Raw genomic sequence first — 14392 nt, 5'->3', positions numbered from 1 at the left:
ATTTATGCAACCACAAACAGGATGTGCTCATATAATGAGTATGTAATTGGAACAGAGAGATGCATATACCCAATGCATTATTCCTCAAAGTGAATACGTTGTACAATGCATTCGTATTTGGAATGTGATGTTTGCTTTATTTAGGTGTCACCTTATTTAAACCAGGCTCCCGTACAGGTTATCAATGTACGATTGTGGAATGTTGTTCCAAACATCCTGTAGCACTTTACCCAATTCATCCAAGTTGTTGACTTGGAGGCTGGAGATTATCTGGATTCCGATTTGCTCAGTATCCAGATAACCCCGTATAGCCTCACTGATGTTCATATCAGGACTTTGTGCAAGCCAAGGCATCTCTGCAAGTGCTACATCAGCACTACTATATGTTTTGTTTTTGTTTTTTTGTATACAAGATCGAGGCTCGTGCAAGAGCTAACATTAATCATAAAAAAAACATACAATAAAGGGAGAGGGAAACAAGATGGAGAGAGAGACGGAAGCACACAAGTACCACAGCAGAGAACAGGGACAATGGGAGATCTGTGGGGGTGGGAGAAGGCTTGTGGTGGGAAGAGGCATGGGAAGGGGGGGGGGGGGGGGTGGGAGAGGTATAAAGCACACTTCCAGGAAATTCAAAAAAGAGGATCTGGGGAGCATTAACAGGGGTAGAAAAGATCAAGGTTTTGGATGGGGGAAGATAAGAGATGGTGGTGAACAGCTGTTTTAAAGACCTAGAGGGAGGAGTGGGATTGAAGAGAGTGAGGGAGTTTGTTCCAGAGGCAGGAGTAAACAGGAATGAAAGAGTGAAGGTGAGCAGTGAGTCTTGATTTTGGCAATTTCAAAAGAAGAGGGTTGCTGGCAGATCTTGTGCCACCTGTAGGAATATTTGGGGGACAGAGCACAGATAGACCTGGGGAAGCTAGGCCGGAGAGGAGTCGGTAGAAGACAGAAAAACCACCAACCTGCCTGCGGTGAGTGAGTGAAAGGCCCTCACAATCAGCTTCATTGCAGGACATTCCAATGATTCTGAAAGCTTTGGTTTCAACAGCGTGAAGCAGAGCTAGGTGTGAGGCAAAAGCACCAGCCCAGAGGGGAGAGCAGTATTCCATTGAGCTGCGGATGAAAGCCTTGTATGTGGTGAGGAGCTCAGGTGTGCCAAGGAAGGACTTCGCACGATGGAAGATGCCCAGTCGGTGACTGGCTTTGGAGGCCAGCTTTGAAATGTGGTTTTCTCAAGAAAGATCATGGCAGATAGTGAGACCCAAAAGCTTGACAGAACTCCTTGGAGAGGATTGTTGAGAAAGTAGATGGGAGGGTTATCCAGTCGGTCTTTTCAGAGAGACATAGTGAGAGTGTGAGATTTGTCAGGATTGAAAGACATGTTCCACTTGTTTGACCAGTCTGTGATTTTGTCCAGGTCTGCAGAGAGTGAGGCTGCAGACTGCCGATCTGAGGGATGAGGAATGGAGCGGCAGAGAGTGGAGTCATCAGCAAAGAGATAGAGAGGATTTTCCAGAGAGTCGGAGAGATCACTGATGAAGACCAGAAAAAGCACAGGGCCCAGAACACTGCCTTGGGGAACTCCATCCTGAACAGGAAGGGGCGATGAGAGAAATCCATTCAGGGCCACACGTTGACTATGACCAGAGAGGAAGTCCGCAAGCCAAGCCTGGAGATTTTGAGGGATACCATAGGAGGAGAGTTTGATGAGCAGGGCAGGGTGCCAGACCGCATCAAAGGCACGAGATATGTCAAGGGAGACAGCTCTGATTTCCTGTTTGGCATTGAGGACCTCCATCCATTATTGAGACAGCAGAAGCAGCATGTCCAGAGTACAGTGACCTGGTCTGAAACCAAATTGATGATACGAGATCAGGCTATTGGAGAAGAGGAAGGATTTGATATCCGAAGCAATGATGGATATGTTCCCAATTCGCCGCATTGCGTGGACCTTTGGGGGTCAACACCATGTTAGAAGATGAATCATCGCCCAATGAGACATATTCCTGAGAGAATGGCTTGATGGGTCAGACCCTGCCTGTATGTGTCGGCGCCAGTTTACCCTCAGTTTTATGTATATCTCCGACAAACTCGATAAGACTCAACCCCCCACGTGTATTCATCCACCCCATGCTTTGGTGTAGCCGTTCCACACCGACTGTTATTCTTCTCCATTGTCCCCCTTGAATCAAACTGCCATTGATTATTGCCAAACAGTTCAAACTCGGACTCATCTGTAAAGAGCATCTGCTTCCAGGTTTGGTCATCCCACAGTTTCAATTGCGGTGCCCATTTCCATCTTTTGGTTTGATCCTCTCCACCTATGAAACTACTTTGTGCTGACGCACATCTTGCTGTTCTTGAACAAACATTAGTACCCGTATATTCAGCTTGGTCATTTGCAAGATCTCCACTGGATTGTCATATATTACATACAGAACATACCCTGAGGTACTTAAAATAACACTTATGGCAAGTTTGGGCTTTCTTCCTCTATGGCTTATATTGCCAGCATGACCAGTTACAATTGCATGCAACTCCTGCTGAAACTTGAAGTTGGCCTGAAATCTGCCATATGAAATGGCCTTCATGAGATATGATTTTTGTTTTTATGAGCCTACAACATGATATTTTCTTCCCAGGAGAAAAGGTATTCATCACACGACAACGATATTACCACCGATACTTTTATAATCCTTCTTCAGGCATGACACACACACACACACACACACACACACACACACACACACACACACACACACACACACACACACACACACACACACACACACACACACACACACACACACACACACACACACACACACACACGTTATCCCCACCTGGAGGGTGTCCACCGACCGGTTATCCCTAGTGGACGGGGGATAAGCAGCGTCACAAGGAGGTGTTTGCAGTTTCGGTCACAAGAACAACCACTCCGACTCATACCTGAAAACATACTGTTGAAATGTACCTTTTAACCCTTGAGACTGCTGATACCCCATTGACCTTTGAAGACCCTTTTAGACTTCCAAGAGTTTTAAGACCCCAAATAGCCTTAAAACGTAAGAAAAAAACAAAAACCATATGATCCAAAATATGTGGGGAGCCAAACATGAGAGACAAAATAAGATGACGATTTTTTTTTAAATTCATCAGAAAAAAAAATTAGCGTTGTCCCTCCTTGGACTTTTTCTGTATCCATTTTGACCAACCCATACAATACGTTTTGCATTCTGTTTTTGTCTGTTACATCCTGATCCGTTCACTGTACTAGCTCTTCCACAAGCCTCGCCCATGTACAGTCACGTGAAAAAGTAAGTACACCCCATGTAAAGTTTTGACTTTTTCAACATATTTCAACATACAGCTATTTGATCTTCATTTCAACAATATTGATCGATAAAGGCGATATAATATAACAAATATCATGAAACATTTACATTTTGTAGTCCATTGTATAATTTAAATAAACAAATGCAAATTTCGCATGTGGAAAAAGTAAGTACTGTGAGAAACTCGCTTCTCATCTCTAGAGGCCGTTATTTCCCACTCTTGCCTCCTGATCTTGAAGCAGGCAGTGCACCACCACCTCATGTAATCCCACATCCTAACCCATGATCTTTATTAACCCCATTAACCCTTCCTTCTTACTTGCTGCTTTCAGTGTCATCACCGACCATCCTTCCACCCCCCCCCCCTCCATCCCCTGTCCTCTCCATCCATTCCCTTGCTGGATGTGCCCAATTGTTTCCGCACTACCTAACGTCATGACACAGAGGAAGCAGTGTATGTAATTTATAGACAAGGTGGGGTAGACAGAATAATTTGGTATGTGTAAACATCTTGTTTGTAGGTGAGGCTAGATGAGGCCTTCCCATGACAGAGGCACACGTGCCACGTATGCTATCAGGCCGGCACAATCTGTCTGGCCAGTGTGCGTCAGCCACGGCAGCGTAGTGTGCTGTCGGGCTGTGAAGAAAATATTGTGGATTTATTTTTATTGGGGCCACCCTGTGAGAGTGACAGTCCAGAAAAGAACTGAAACCAGGAGGAAGAGGAGGCATTGTGTGGAAGGAGGCCGAGCAAGCTGATCATGAGGAGTTTGTGATGCAGGACATTCATGTGGTTTTGCTCTGAAGAAGTTTTGGGATTGACCCAAGCTGGTATCACCCTGCCTTTGGAGAGGGGAATGAGCCACCTCACTTGAAGGAAGAAGAAGAGCCTGGAGAGAAGACAGAGGGCAGACCAGGAGGCCTCGTTTGAAAAGAACAAAGACCACGAGGCCTGGTTGAGGAGCTGATCGTCGCTGGCTTTCCTCGTGGCCGATTCAATTAATCGTGCTCCATTTGGCTTTCTGCATTCTTGGATGCTAGTTGTCGTTGTCTTACTTCGACTTTGGACCGATTTCTTCACTGGCTCTCTTCTCGCACCTAGTTTCCAAAGCGGGCTGCATTTAGTTTTGCGTCCACCCTACACATCGTAGACAAAGGGAAGTCCTGCCTGCATTATAAAATTGTTGCTCAAGTGTGTTCTGTGGCACCGAGAGTGGGCAAGGTTTTGAGCTTTATTTCTCATCATTGTACCCAAGTTTGAATGTTTCCATTTAACTCTGTCTCTTGATCTGCGTCTTGTCTCGCGTCTTGTCTACCCTCTTCCCTGTACATTTCTTTACAAATAAACCCTTTAAAAGGTAAGAAGCCGTGTTTGAGCCATCTGCTTTTCGCGTGTGCATGCCATTGATTTCAGCCGAATTTCATGATCCTTGGAGAATGGTAAAGTTGTACAATTTATTAAATGCAGTGCAATAAAATACCATTTGACATCTCCCAGGACGAAAGTTCCCAACGCTAAGGATACTGTGTTAACAGGAGCCTCAGACGTGATAGTCTGGTCAAAGTATGCGATGGAGATTCATAACAATTATATTATTGGTGAGTTGTCCTGACAGGAGCTCCACACAGTACAAGAGGAAATGTCTGTGGTGAGCACAAGTGGAACATGAGCTGGAGTTACCCAAGGCAGTGTTTGGCCCAGTCTTATTCATCATCTATGTAAATGAAATCCCAGATGCTCTGGCAAACCCTCTATGCCTTTTTACAGATAACACCACCGCTACATCACTCTCTGCTGATCTGGAATCGATTAGATGCTGATCTGACAGATGGAACATATCCTTCAATCCTGATCATGGTAAATCTTGTCGTCTCAACCTGTCACTCCAGAAGTATCATCAAACTAACACACCTATCAATTTCCATGGTCAGCCACAAGTAGAGGTTCAGTCTCTTGAACCTTTAGACCTCTCCATCAGCCATGACCTTTTCTGGGACAACGACGTAGTAAATCTGGTCTCTAAAGTCAGCCATAGGCTAGACATCCTTCATTGATCCAAGTCTTTCCTTGGGAAATCAGATCTATTCTTAATCTACAAGGCCTTTGTCCATAGTTCAATGGAATACTGCTCTCCTAGATGGGCTGACACCCCAGCATCACATCTGTCTCTCCTGTATTCTGTGAAATCCACAGCTCTCCACATTATTGGCATTTCCCATGACGAGGCCGAAGCACAAGTTGTGTTGCTTTAACATTACAGGCAGGTCGGTGGTCTCCCTATTTTCTAACCGCCTCTTTTACAGTATTGCTCCCTTTACTCTCTCATTCCTCTGACCCTCTCCAGCAACTTAAAGATTCATGCATTCTTCCAGTAACCATCTCATGGTTACATCTCCAAAATCCAGGCTGACTGCAAACATAAACTCCTTTGTTCCACGCTTCTCCCATCTGTGGAACTCGCTTCTCACATCTATAGAGGCCGTTATTTCCCACTCTTGCCTCCTGATCTTGAAGCAGGCAGTGCACCACCACCTCATGTAATCCCCCATCCTAACCCATGATCTTTATTAATCCCATTAACCCTTCCTAACCCGACCTTCTTATTTGCTGCTTCCAGTGTGATCACCGACCATCCTCCCCCCCCCCCTTCCATGCCCTGTCCTCTCCATCCATTCCCTTGCTGGATGTGCCCAATTGTTGCAGCACTACCTAACGTCAATTCATTCTTGCTCTTCCATAAGTCCTGCTTTAGTAAAGAAAAAAGAAAGCATCTGAATGCCACGTTGGCTTCTAAAGATTCATGGCTGACCACATGGAAGCCTAAAACCCGCTGAAAAAGGACATTAACTGGCGCAGGAGGAAAAGAGGACAATGACAGCATGGAGGCAAAAATGTGCCTTCCGAGACACGGATCTGAATGCTGGCTAATTGTACGGCATGTTCAAAATGCAATTGCCAGTTTGAACACATTCCATCAAAGCACACGCACATTTGTGGTAGACCTGGTTATCACCAAAGTAGGATGGCGAGGAAACTGCAATACCTGTTGGATGGTTATGCCTTGGATAATCATTGAAGGCACTGCCACATCCATCAGGATTATACTTCAATGAGCTAAGTATATTATCCCTCTGCTTTATAAATTGTGAAGCTCAATGAGGTAATTAATCATTCCTGTGGTTTTATTTAAGTATTCGTCATACCCTCCCACAAAATGTGCTGAGTAACTTGAATTTGATTCACCATTCCCTCCCCCCCTCCCCCCCCCAGTGTGAGTCAACAAGAATGCCAGCACCGGAGAAAGTGCAATCAGCTTTGGATCTCACACTTGCATCAGCCAAGATTGGTTTGTTGAGTTGTTCAAAAGAATGGAGCCAAAGATGACCCCCAACTCAGCTCTTCTCCCCATCATAAGCAAAGTACTTCAACCAACTAGATGGTATTCTTACCCTGCGGTCAACTTGGTGCGAGCCACCTCTTCTGGTTTTGAACGTTTTTTAATTTTTTTATTTGATCCAATATGGCTGCCAGAACACGTGAACGATGACATCATAAATTTATATTCTGTAATAGAATTGTTGCACGGATCACGCTCAATAAATTTCAAACTGATCAGACCAAGCATTGTCTGTCGAATTATGTCATAATTATGGCACCAATTACATCATCGTTAACAACACCTATTCCCCATATGGAGTTCTTTACAATGAGCCACGGTTGAATTTTTTCCATGGAGCGGTTTTGGAGATAGAGGTGCAACACTTTTAGGTTTTTCCAAGATGACGCCTGTACCACAAGACCTATGACGTCATGATTATCATCAAAATATGCCACATGAGGAGGCACTCCTATGGTGAAAATTGTGTCCATCAGACCAACAGTTGCTAAGAAAAAAAAAATCATAATGATCGCAAAGGTGTTGTACTTGTTGAATTATGACGTCATAACAAAGGCACCAATGACATCATTAACATATCTTATTCCCCATGAGAAGTAGTTGAAATGAGCCAGGTCTCAATTTTTTCCATTGAGCAATTTGGGAGATATAGAGGTGTAACGGTTTTCCAAGATGGCGTACGTACCACACGACCTATGATGTCATAATTATGAATAAAAAAATTCCACAGGCAGAGGCACTCCTATGGTAACATTTTGTGCCAATCGGACCAATGGTTGCCAAGAAAATGAATTGTAAAATGCAGATACGTACGCCACACATACGCAACTGAATGCCTAACCGTGCTTTTCGCTTCATGGGCAGAGGGTAATAATTGTAGCAGACCTCGACAACTTTTCATCTACTCATCAGTCTGGCTATCAGTTTTCCTATGCACTTGCCATGCTGTACCTCCAAACTATAATGGCCCTAAAGGAAGTGTTCTCGAACCAATCCTGCTCTTCATATACACCAATAACATGTCTATCAGTGGAGAATTATTGCTTAACTCCACTTTTCACTTCACGTGTGTGGGATAACAACTCTATTCTCTGCAGGACAGTTACACACCCCTCTCATGAACCAAAAATTCGTTGTAAATAGCTCATAGGCCCAAGAGCTCAAGGGGCTGCAACTCTCAGTAACAACCCTCCTTGCTGACAGAGTAAATAAGCAACTGCAGTCAACTACCTGGAACATGCATTATAGTGCAAGAAAGATCCATATTCTCACTTTGTTTCTCCATAAGGACCAACAGGAAATATCTCAATATATTTTCATGCTAAGCCATACAGAGATGTGCAGCCTCTGGAACTCCTGGGCCGTTGAGCTACTGTAAAAGTGGAGATTTTCACACAACATTAATTTTCACACATTTCGTGCGACAACAGAGAAGCACAAATTTAACAACGTACAAATATACTTGCCTTTTTAAGAGAAAACACGGTACCAGAGCAAACAATGAATGTGCATGAGGTACATATGCAGTTACCAGTCACGCCGTAGTGTGCATGTGTAGCACAAGACTGCATTGTTCGCAACTACTGTACTGTAATGTACTTCAACCTCTACAATTCAACGCAAAACACTTCGTTATTTGAATACAATTTCAAATCCAGGCAAACTTCAATGTTTCCCGTAAGTTGCAAGTTTAGTTAAAGCCGGGCCTGAACTAATCAACTATAGTGATTAGTTGGGTCCATATTTCATTGGTTCTGTATAGTGATTAGTTGGGTCCATATTTCATTGGTTCTGTAAAGTGATTAGTTGGGTCCATATTTCATTGGTTCTGCATAGTGATTAGTTGGGTCCATATTTCATTGGTTCTGTAAAGTGATTAGTTGGGTCCATATTTCATTGGTTCTGTAAAGTGATTAGTTGGGTCCATATTTCATTGGTTCTGTATAGTGATTAGTTGGGTCCATATTTCATTGGTTGTGTATAGTGATTAGTTGGGTCCATATTTCATTGGTTCTGTAAAGTGATTAGTTGGGTCCATATTTCATTGGTTGTGTATAGTGATTAGTTGGGTCCATATTTCATTGGTTCTGTATAGTGATTAGTTGGGTCCATATTTCATTGGTTCTGTATAGTGATTAGTTGGGTCCATATTTCATTGGTTCTGTAAAGTGATTAGTTGGGTCCATATTTCATTGGTTCTGTATAGTGATTAGTTGGGTCCATATTTCATTGGTTGTGTATAGTGATTAGTTGGGTCCATATTTCATTGGTTCTGTATAGTGATTAGTTGGGTCCATATTTCATTGGTTCTGTATAGTGATTAGTTGGGTCCATATTTCATTGGTTCTGTAAAGTGATTAGTTGGGTCCATATTTCATTGGTTCTGTAAAGTGATTAGTTGGGTCCATATTTCATTGGTTCTGTATAGTGATTAGTTGGGTCCATATTTCATTGGTTCTGTATAGTGATTAGTTAGGTCCATATTTCATTGGTTCTGTATAGTGATTAGTTGGGTCCATATTTCATTGGTTCTGTATAGTGATTAGTTGGGTCCATATTTCATTGGTTGTGTATCGTGATTAGTTGGGTCCATATTTCATTGGTTCTGTATAGCGATTAGTTGGGTCCATATTTCATTGGTTCTGTATAGTGATTAGTTGGGTCCATATTTCATTGGATGTGTATAGTGATTAGTTGGGTCCATATTTCATTGGTTCTGTAAAGTGATTAGTTGGGTCCATATTTCATTGGTTCTGTATAGTGATTAGTTGGGTCCATATTCCATTGGTTCTGTATAGTGATTAGTTGGGTCCATATTTCATTGGTTCTGTATAGTGATTAGTTGGGTCCATATTTCATTGGTTCTGTAAAGTGATTAGTTGGTTCCATATCTCGTTGGTTCTGTATAGTGATTAGTTGGGTCCATATTTCATTGGTTGTGTATCGTGATTAGTTGGGTCCATATTTCATTGGTTCTGTATAGTGATTAGTTGGGTCCATATTTCATTGGTTCTGTATAGTGATTAGTTGGGTCCATATTTCATTGGATGTGTATAGTGATTAGTTGGGTCCATATTTCATTGGTTCTGTAAAGTGATTAGTTGGGTCCATATTTCATTGGTTCTGTATAGTGATTAGTTGGGTCCATATTCCATTGGTTCTGTATAGTGATTAGTTGGGTCCATATTTCATTGGTTCTGTATAGTGATTAGTTGGGTCCATATTTCATTGGTTCTGTAAAGTGATTAGTTGGTTCCATATCTCATTGGTTCTGTATAGTGATTAGTTGGGTCCATATTTCATTGGTTGTGTATAGTGATTAGTTGGGTCCATATTTCATTGGTTCTGTATAGTGATTAGTTGGGTCCATATTTCATTGGTTCTGTATAGTGATTAGTTGGGTCCATATTCCATTGGTTCTGTATAGTGATTAGTTGGGTCCATATTTCATTGGTTCTGTATAGTGATTAGTTGGTTCCATATTTCATTGGTTCTGTATAGTGATTAGTTGGGTCCATATTCCATTGGTTCTGTATAGTGATTAGTTGGGTCCATATTTCATTGGTTCTGAATAGTGATTAGTTGGGTCCATATTTCATTGGTTCTGTAAAGTGATTAGTTGGGTCCATATTTCATTGGTTCTGTATAGTGATTAGTTGGGTCCATATTTCATTGGTTCTGTAAAGTGATTAGTTGGGTCCATATTTCATTGGTTCTGTAAAGTGATTAGTTGGTTCCATATTCCATTGGTTCTGTATAGTGATTAGTTGGGTCCATATTTCATTGGGTCTGTAAAGTGATTAGTTGGGTCCATATTTCATTGGTTCTGTAAAGTGATTAGTTGGGTCCATATTTCATTGGTTCTGTATTGTGATTAGTTGGGTCCATATTTCATTGGTTCTGTATAGTGATTAGTTGGGTCCATATTTCATTGGTTCTGTAAAGTGATTAGTTGGGTCCATATTTCATTGGTTCTGTAAAGTGATTAGTTGGGTCCATATTTCATTGGTTCTGTAAAGTGATTAGTTGGTTCCATATTCCATTGGTTCTGTATAGTGATTAGTTGGGTCCATATTTCATTGGTTCTGTAAAGTGATTAGTTGGGTCCATATTTCATTGGTTCTGTATAGTGATTAGTTGGGTCCATATTTCATTGGTTCTGTAAAGTGATTAGTTGGGTCCATATTTCATTGGTTCTGTAAAGTGATTAGTTGGTTCCATATTCCATTGGTTCTGTATAGTGATTAGTTGGGTCCATATTTCATTGGTTCTGTAAAGTGATTAGTTGGGTCCATATTTCATTGGTTCTGTATAGTGATTAGTTGGGTCCATATTTCATTGGTTCTGTATCGTGATTAGTTGGTTCCATATTTCATTGGTTCTGTATAGTGATTAGTTGGGTCCATATTTCATTGGTTCTGTATAGTGATTAGTTGGTTCCATATTCCATTGGTTCTGTATCGTGATTAGTTGGTTCCATATTTCATTGGTTCTGTAAAGTGATTAGTTGGGTCCATATTCCATTGGTTCTGTATAGTGATTAGTTGGTTCCATATTTCATTGGTTCTGTATAGTGATTAGTTGGGTCCATATTTCATTGGTTCTGTATCGTGATTAGTTGGTTCCATATTTCATTGGTTCTGTATAGTGATTAGTTGGGTCCATTTTTCATTGGTTCTGTATAGTGATTAGTTGGGTCCATATTTCATTGGTTCTGTATAGTGATTAGTTGGTTCCATATTCCATTGGTTCTGTATAGTGATTAGTTGGGTCCATATTCCATTGGTTCTGTATCGTGATTAGTTGGTTCCATATTTCATTGGTTCTGTATAGTGATTAGTTGGGTCCATATTTCATTGGTTCTGTAAAGTGATTAGTTGGGTCCATATTTCATTGGTTCTGTAAAGTGATTAGTTGGGTCCATATTTCATTGGTTCTGTAAAGTGATTAGTTGGGTCCATATTCCATTGGTTCTGTATAGTGATTAGTTGGGTCCATATTTCATTGGTTCTGTAAAGTGATTAGTTGGGTCCATATTTCATTGGTTCTGTAAAGTGATTAGTTGGGTCTAGAGTCCCTGTATAAAGAGAGTTGCGCCATGCGCTGACCCGAGATTTCTGGTCACGTGATTTCGTGGCGCCATTTTGTGTCTAACTTCACCGTGCGTGAACGTCAGCTTGGTACGGGAATGTTGTTTATTGCCAAACAAAATGACTGGTTGTTCTGCTTTTGGTTGTTCAAACCAATCTGGGAAATATAAGATGTATAGATTTCCAAGTGATAAAGTCAGAAGACAAATTTGGGAAGCGAAAGTCAGACGAAAGAGCTGGAAAGCGATCGACTCCTCGAGACTCTGCCAGGTAGGCCCATGCCGCTTGATGATCGATGTTCAAAAGCAATTCTATCTGCTCGGTTTTTTTTTGGTTGTCTGTCCGTTGAAAACCCTTTTAAAGGGAAGTGATTTGTGTTTGTTTATAATCTTCAAGGAGCTGACCAAAAATGCATTTCCGTGGGAAGAACCCTGCTCAATTTTTTTCGGGTAGTCCTAGCGGACCGCATATTGTCATTGATTGATGAAATGTCCCGGTACAGTGACATTGCCTGGTCTGCGGTTGGGTAGTCTGCGGGCAATGTCACTGTACTTTTTCAGAGGGAATTAATTTTGATTTTATAGGGGTGGGAAACCCATGGTCCGTTTTGTTTTCAGTTGTCTGTCCGTCCATTCAAAACTTATTCCGAGGCAAGTTATTTTTTTGGTTTAAAATCTTTAGCCTAATCGGCAATCATAAAAGCAATTTTAGGGGGGGACCTGCTCAATTTTTTTGCGGGTTGTGCAGCCATCCATACGTCCAAAATTTCAGAAATTCAGAGAACGACAGCATTGGTTTGTCTTACTTATAATGTTAGCTCTTATATGCAGTGTTGGCTTGTAATATGCATTGCCATACCACTTTTAATATCACCACACAGCTCTTTTTCACGGCAATAGTTGAGTTTTTGACAAAACAAATATCACCTGTATGTAATAATAAGACTAAATATGCGTCGTAATTTTTTTTTTAGCAGGTTTAGAATATATCACCCCATATCGCGAATGTACATGTATATCTAATCCGACACACTTAGACACAAAATGGCGTCCAAATTTGAGTTGACACAACTCTCTATATACAGGGACTCTAGTTGGGTCCATATTTCATTGGTTCTGTAAAGTGATTAGTTGGGTCCATATTCCATTGGTTCTGTATAGTGATTAGTTGGGTCCATATTTCATTGGTTCTGTATAGTGATTAGTTGGGTCCATATTTCATTGGTTCTGTAAAGTGATTAGTTGGGTCCATATTCCATTGGTTCTGTATAGTGATTAGTTGGGTCCATATTTCATTGGTTCTGTAAAGTGATTAGTTGGGTCCATATTTCATTGGTTCTGTAAAGTGATTAGTTGGGTCCATATTTCATTGGTTCTGTAAAGTGATTTGTTGGTTCCATATTCCATTGGTTCTGTATAGTGATTAGTTGGGTCCATATTTCATTGGTTCTGTAAAGTGATTAGTTGGGTCCATATTTCATTGGTTCTGTATAGTGATTAGTTGGGTCCATATTTCATTGGTTCTGTAAAGTGATTAGTTGGGTCCATATTTCATTGGTTCTGTAAAGTGATTAGTTGGTTCCATATTCCATTGGTTCTGTATAGTGATTAGTTGGGTCCATATTTCATTGGTTCTGTAAAGTGATTAGTTGGGTCCATATTTCATTGGTTCTGTATAGTGATTAGTTGGGTCCATATTTCATTGGTTCTGTATCGTGATTAGTTGGTTCCATATTTCATTGGTTCTGTATAGTGATTAGTTGGGTCCATATTTCATTGGTTCTGTATAGTGATTAGTTGGTTCCATATTCCATTGGTTCTGTATAGTGATTAGTTGGTTCCATATTTCATTGGTTCTGAAAAGTGATTAGTTGGGTCCATATTCCATTGGTTCTGTATAGTGATTAGTTGGTTCCATATTTCATTGGTTCTGTATAGTGATTAGTTGGGTCCATATTTCATTGGTTCTGTATCGTGATTAGTTGGTTCCATATTTCATTGGTTCTGTATAGTGATTAGTTGGGTCCATATTTCATTGGTTCTGTATAGTGATTAGTTGGGTCCATATTTCATTGGTTCTGTATAGTGATTAGTTGGGTCCATATTTCATTGGTTCTGTATAGTGATTAGTTGGTTCCATATTCCATTGGTTCTGTATAGTGATTAGTTGGGTCCATATTCCATTGGTTCTGTATCGTGATTAGTTGGTTCCATATTTCATTGGTTCTGTATAGTGATTAGTTGGGTCCATATTTCATTGGTTCTGTAAAGTGATTAGTTGGGTCCATATTTCATTGGTTCTGTAAAGTGATTAGTTGGGTCCATATTTCATTGGTTCTGTAAAGTGATTAGTTGGGTCCATATTCCATTGGTTCTGTATAGTGATTAGTTGGGTCCATATTTCATTGGTTCTGTAAAGTGATTAGTTGGGTCCATATTTCATTGGTTCTGTAAAGTGATTAGTTGGGTCCATATTTCATTGGTTCTGTAAAGTGATTAGTTGGGTCCATATTTCATTGGTTCTGTATAGTGATTAGTTGGATCCATATTTCATTGGTTCTGTATAGTGA

At 41.0% G+C, this 14392-nt stretch overlaps 1 protein-coding gene across 7 annotated transcripts in view; it reads right to left on the bottom strand.

The window, feature by feature from the left end:
* SPEN (spen family transcriptional repressor) overlaps positions 1 to 14392 on the bottom strand; it is a 125873-nt gene that overhangs the window by 81718 nt on the left and 29763 nt on the right. The window lies entirely within an intron of this gene.

Source organism: Myxine glutinosa, chromosome 2, assembly GCF_964187855.1.
Source record: "Myxine glutinosa chromosome 2, kmMyxGlut1.1, whole genome shotgun sequence".
Classification (NCBI taxonomy): Eukaryota; Metazoa; Chordata; class Myxini; order Myxiniformes; family Myxinidae; genus Myxine; species Myxine glutinosa.
Note: the sequence above shows the minus strand (reverse complement) of the source record. Positions and strands in the feature narration are given on the sequence as shown.